Source organism: Pundamilia nyererei, unplaced genomic scaffold (assembly GCF_000239375.1).
Source record: "Pundamilia nyererei isolate P.nyererei 1_Seehausen unplaced genomic scaffold, PunNye1.0 scaffold00168, whole genome shotgun sequence".
Taxonomy (NCBI): Eukaryota; Metazoa; Chordata; class Actinopteri; order Cichliformes; family Cichlidae; genus Pundamilia; species Pundamilia nyererei.
This window is the reverse complement of record NW_005187569.1, coordinates 1,118,398-1,125,227: the sequence shown is the minus strand read 5'-3', so window position 1 is coordinate 1,125,227 and position 6,830 is coordinate 1,118,398.

Below are 6,830 nucleotides of genomic sequence, written 5' to 3'. Positions count from 1 at the left end.
ACCGTTTTTATTTCACTATGAAATATGTGTGACTGGATAACGAGAGCTTGGGGAGTCCAATTATACATTTTTTATTTTCTGATCCATGGGAGGAAAAAAATGAAGAAAATAATTAAGAGAAAATAAACAGCTACCTGGTCAGATGGGTAGTTTAAACAGGGGCTTAAAAAAGACTAAGTGGCTGGGTTTTTCTCATGTGTGTGTGGATTTGGGAGGGGGTGTGTGCATATGGAGTTCATGAGATGGTAGCGTTTGCTTCTAAATGATCGTGTCGTGTATGTGCTTGACTGCAAATTTGCAGACTCACACGTGTGGGTACATACAGACAAAAAACAATCTCTTCTTTTACGGCCTTTGAAGGTACCTGCTGTATATCAACCTCAAACTTAAATCGCTCCTCTTATTTTTCATGAAGGGGTGTTTGGGGCTTTGTATGCATTTCCAAAGGTTGGTTTACACTAATGGACACCAAGGCAATTGTGCCAGGTGTGTGCTATGGATGTAAGCCCTGTGTAAGCACGATAATTGTGCCACTTAGCAAGCCCAAGCTGTGTGGGTTTACCTCCAAATAACCTTCCCCAGCCTTGGATTCTGTAGCTAACAGCTGCCACATAGTAGTATCAGGACTTAGAGCACTGTATTTAATGTACCTTAGATGGTGAGGATCAAATCTTCCATCTTGTCTGGATAATATTGTACATGACATTTCTCTGAGGCAGAGAAGCTCTGAAGGAAAAATGATCTGACTGACTTACAAAAGTTTTGGTGGTTAAACTTTGTATCCAGCTAGGATGTTAGCAAATAACAATAACTTTCACTTTTACTTCCAGGGTAGCCAACTTCTCTTTAACAGTTATACACTGTCTAAAAGTCGTAAACTGTCATGCTAGCTTTAATGTTTATGAAAACTCTTCAAGTTATACTAGCCATTAAGCTAACTTGCTAGTGCTATTTTGTAAACGAATTATTACACCTAATCCTAAAAAGTTAGACGATATTAATTATTTTAAACGTACCGACATTATGAAGTTACAGACCCTTGGGAGCAAATGTTTGGTGGACCTTAACAGTCATTGTCTTTCTCCACTTCTGTTTGTTTCTCTTACAGCGTCCTCTTTTTCCTCCTGCCACCAGTACCACAGGGTGTTGAAACAATAATGAAGTTTAGCTCAGAGCTTTTCCAGAGAAAAGTTTTTTTGAGATGTGTCCACTTGGCAAAGGAATAAACAAAACAAAAACAATAAATATAGATTTACATATTTATATTAATAATGCAAGGAAACAGAAATATTCCCTCCACTGGGGAGGGCAGGCTGGTTCCTTTTGTTAGATCCAACCAAGTTTTATATCATGACTCCACTATGATTGTGAGCAGCTAAAGTTATGATTAGCTAGCATATCATCATTTAACAGCATTGTTTTGATCCTGAATGGGAGTAACAATTTTTTTTAAATAAAAGATAGACATCAGCAACAAAGAGGAGAAAAGGGCAGGTAAAATAAATAATACAGTATTCTACCAATTACATAATTTTGCTAATATATAGTTTCAAGATGCCACAAACCAAGATTAGATTGATTTCAATTGGCCAAATTAACCTGGGAGAGAGCTTCTAGAAGTCAGTTTTCAGAGGGAAGGTTTTTGAAGATAACCAAACTGACTGACCTGGTTGGTTGCTGGGTGCAGTCCACTGCTGATCAGCAAATCATTTACTTTGATTTGTTGAAAACATGGCCTCTTTGGTGTCCTTACAGAACTTGTCACAGTGTTTTAAGTAGTGCAAATTGAAGGTACAGAAATATCATCTTCCAGATTTAGGAGCATGGGTGACGAGTATCCTAAGGAGACCTCAAATGGAGATAAACCGGTGGCCAAAGAGGTCATTCTACCCATGTGTTGTGAAATCTGTTTATGTTGTCCTAGTAAGGCTACCATGAGGGCAGCCACTAGAGGTCGCTAGGAGACCGGTGTATATGTGTTTTTCCAGAAATCGATGTAGCGACGTACACTGCTGCTACAATTCAATAAAAAGTGGTTCGTGCTTGAGAACCCTGCGTCTTATTGCCTCCGAACATGACACCATGGCATGTGTGCACTCCAAGTAGATGGGCTATTGAAGACTGCACTGATTTAGACATTCATTCTGTCCACTTGTCTGTGGATGGAAACCTGTGGATAAATTTACTTACTCTTGTACTCGTAGTGCTGAACAGAAAGCTTTCAATACCTGGGAAGTGAAATTAAGTCCTAAATCTGAGACTATTTCAGTCAGCATGTTGTGTAGCAGGAGCATGTGGCATCTGCAGGTTGTAGAGCGGATGGTATCTTAGGTAAGTTAAGAGAACAAAAAATGCTTAGAAAAATCGTCAACAATTGTAGTAGTCAGAAGTACGTCATTTCAATGATGCCTCAATGATAAAACGTACCAAGGGCTCTGGGTGGACGGGAACCAGTCTAGAGGTCTCCTCTCCAAATTAAGGTTTGTCGCACTGGTAGAGAAAGGGACTTCGAGCAAGGTGAGTCTGATTGAGGTAACTCAAATTTCCTATAGTCTTTGACTAACTTGTGGTAAAAGTTTGCAGAACTCCAGAAGTCTCCGCAGTCCCTTGCCACTGAAAGGATGAGGCCACTCTACCCTTAACTTTCCTAGATCTGCTTTGACCTGCCTCCTTTCAATGACGAACTCAAGAAAACTAACAAAGACGCATAGAATTCACATTTCTCAGTTTTGACAAACAACTTATTTTCAAGCATCCTTACTTGTAGTTGGTGCTACTCCAGGCTGTTTGAAATGATAACAATGTTGTCTAGATAAACATACACAAACTGGTTGCAACACTCCTGCAGGACATCATTGACCAAGACCTGAAAGATAGCATGGGTATTAGTCCAAAAGGCATCACAAGATATTTGAAATGCAGAGTTGCTGAGGGCTAGTCACTTAGTGCATATGTATTCTTGATAGTAATGTTTCAGCGTCTAGGAGTGAGGCGGGTGGATGAACGATACTTATCACTAGAGAATATAGTTTTCCATAGCTTGTTACTTTGGATGGGTCCGATCTTCTGCATGGGTGTCCATTTCACGTTTTGGAGAGGCAAAGTGAGAAATTGACACAGTGGGCCGGCGTGTCTATTGCATGTTTTTGCTGTTACTGGTTTCAATTATAAATGGGAATTTTACTTCTCGAACCTGACTGCTAATCGGCAGGTGGACTACACTGGATATGCAGGTGGAACTTGGGATGGAGAAGTTAATGCTAATTCTGGCTAGCTAAGCTTAGCAGGGCGTATTAGTAATTCTGCTTATAAAAAAGATGCTAATTTTTTCAGACAAGTTTATCTAAAGTAAAGTATTGGCCTACTAAACCTGAACTTCTGACTTTAAAAAAAAAAGTCTTTTAGTGAAATTTGATCCTGAATAACTGACATATAGTGACTATTCACTTATTTAAATTCATTTCTCAATCTTAATACCTGTAATATCTATAGCTAATTAGATAAGTTCCAATGGACTGACTTTAATGTGGACACTAACACACCACAGTTTCACACTGGGTAAAAGACTCGAAAAAGAACATCCCCTTACATGACTCAAAATGCCAGTCAGTAATGGACTATATAGGTGTCGAATGCAGCTTGATCGAGATCCTCCACTCGCCAAAAGCTGCACACTGACCCTTTTCTTTAGTAACTCTACACAAGAATAAAAAACGGAAGAAGTAAAGGTCTCTTAATCCTCTCACCTTAGCACGCTCGGTAATGGCGAGAAGTGAATAATGTGTGTTCAGGAACCCTGAAAAGAAGTCATCTGATCCAGGCCCCACCCCCCGACACACACACACACACACACACCTTTTTTTTGGAATGACTACTGGGATCCTAAAGTATATGCTGTGTCCTTTCCAGCCATACTCCGTCAAGTCAGGGGTCCAGTAGCGCTCCGGACGATTAATGGAGTAAAACTTTAAAATGTGTGAGTCAAATCAAAGGAAGTGAAGAGAGACGGAGCCACAAAGAGGAGGAGGAGAGTTGGGGGAGTTGAGCTTCATCTTTTAATGGCAGCAAGTGTGTGTGGAGAGGACGTGGAAGCAGGAAGGTGGAGGGAGAAAGAGGGAACGTTTAGTTCTGATAGATATTGATAGAGATTGTAATGAATGTGGTGAGGGCATGGCACCCTAAAGCGCTGCAGTGGTAATGCAGGGTGACAGTGTATTTGTACTAATAACCCCTTAAAAGTGGTGATAAAATACTCCACTCCCCTACTGGAGCCCCTGATGGATGTGCTGGGAGTAATTAAACTCCATTAGGCTGCGGGTCCACTTACCGTGCTTCTCTATGTGTGTGTATATGAGTGTGTATTTGAATGTCTTAAAACACCACTCCCCTCAGGGATCAGGCTAATTCAGGTAGAAGGGCAAGTGTACAGCCATTGTTTCTGTGTGTGTGAGTGTGTGAGAGAGAGACAGAAAGAAAGGGAGAGAGAATGCCATGTGTTAGTGTGTAGAAAAGCATATGCTGCTTTAGAAGAGCCCGCTGAATGACACACACTGTACATCATTTGGATCTGTGGCGCTAACTTAACATCAGCTCTCCTCTCCAGTGAATTCCCAAGGGCTGGCAGTGCATAGTAGGTGCAGTGTCAGTGTCATTGTCATCCAGCACATGGCTGTGTTTTTTCTGTTGACAGGGAAACGCACTCTGCTGCGCTCCTGTGTTGTATTTTTTTTTTCATACCACAGGAGATGTTTTGACTCAACACTGAGCCAGGGGAGAAGCCTGCGGCAAGACCACCGTACCGGGCTCACTGGGAATAGCAGCGGCCCTGCAACTCCCGCCATGTTTTCGTTTGGCACTCAGATGCACGCAGGAGCAGAACTGCTGCGCAGACACACACAGGCCCAGTGTTAAACAAAGTGGCTGGTAAACAGCAGTATCCATGACCTCCGGTTCAGGCAGAGTAGAGCGATGATGACTACAAATGCTAAAGAAAACAGAGTAAGAAGACAACAAATGATTCATAAACTGCACACGGGCTTTCCCTAAAAGCACAAGCTCGTCTTTGCTGCTGATTCTGGAGGCCGGTGCTTTTGCACCTATAAGGGGCCGATCATTTTTCAATGACCCTCCTGGTGAATAAAAAGCCTTACCTCATGGGTCAGCTCTGAGCCTGTCTGTTTCAGGTGGGGAAAAAAAACAAAACAAAAACCATATATATGAGAGAGAGGGAGAAAGGCATGTCTTGGCATGCATCCAAAACTACATGTATGTCTTTTTTTCTACTTCTTGTCTCTCCCTTCTCCTCCTCCTCCCCACCCACATGCTCTCTCACTCCCTTTCCCTCTCTAATCACACCCTGACTTTACTTGACCTTTCTGTGGCTAATTAGTCAGCTTGTGAAAAAAAGGATCTCCAGCGAAGATGGTGACGATGGCGCTAGTCCGGTACTGCTACAACATGCAAATGCGTTCGTGATTAATTCAGAGACTCCTTTATTGTGCTTTACTCTCGAAAAAAAACAAAAAAAAACAGTGAGCAGTGGTGACCTCTGCATTGCATGTAGGTGAGAGGAGAGCGCTGGCTTGAATATACGGCGAATATTTCTTTTTCTTTTTTTTCTTTCTGCTTAATCTCTAATTTCAGTAACTATAACCACACACTTCTTTAATATAACCAAATGTATGATGGTGCTGTTTAGAGTTAGAAATAATTAAACTAATACCAGTTATTTGTCTCACGGGGGGAATCACAGTTGATTGTGTTAGTTGTAATGAGTGGGTGGAATAGCGCTGAACAATATTATTTTTTATTGCTTTGCTAATGTCAAATGTGTTTTTATGTGTGCGCAAGCACGCAGCAGAAAGCATTTTTGTCTTGGCCGTGTGTGTCCGTGTGTGTTTGTGTGTGAACAGCTGGATATGACTCAAGTCCTGAGCTGATGTCTGTTCTTGGCATGTTGACGTGTGCCTTCAGGTGCATAGTGTTCTCCATTTCACGCATAAAAGAGTTAGTTTGTGCAGACATACACACATGCACACACATAAGTAGGGACAAGGAAAATGCATGCAAAACATCCGCCCACATACACAGACACACTGGGAAGAAAGGAGAGGTAAGAGCAGGTGTGTGTGTGTCACATGCTCAGTGAATCTAGCGTGATTGACTGTGTGTGTGATGTGTCGGTGTCTGCTGCTGCCTCATTATTACAACTTACATATGCTGTTTTTCAGTTTAATAGTTGATCTTCCTTTAGTTGAGAAAAAGGACGTTTAAATCAGATTCCAGCGGAGTATAATTCTCTTGGAAGGAGGTTTATAATTAGCACGGTGCTAACATGTGTTAACAGACACATGTATAATACAGTATATTGGATTACTATTATATGCACGTGATGGTGGAGAAATAGGATGCAGTTACTATGTGCAGGTAGATATAATCTATGACAACATGCAGGTTTGGTATTTCGGAGCATCATTTAATCTTATTAAAGCCAATATGTTTGAGATATGCAACTTTAAAACAAACAAAAGTGTGAAACAACTCTAGAACGTTGACGTGACCAGGGTGGGTTTTTTGTTTGTCTTGCTGGAATGATTCAGTTTGAGCCTTTTCTGGGAAATGATGACAGTAAAAGAAAATAACTGCTTCTGCTATTAATAAAACATATAACTGTCATGTCACCTAAGCTTGTCAAACCCACGTTCAACTATTTGAAAAACAATGTGCGTGAATGATTAACCTTATCATATTATGCTATAAGAGCTGAAGTGGAGATCTCCTGAATCTAAAATATGAGGAATGCAAATCAGACACACACATTTCCAAACATA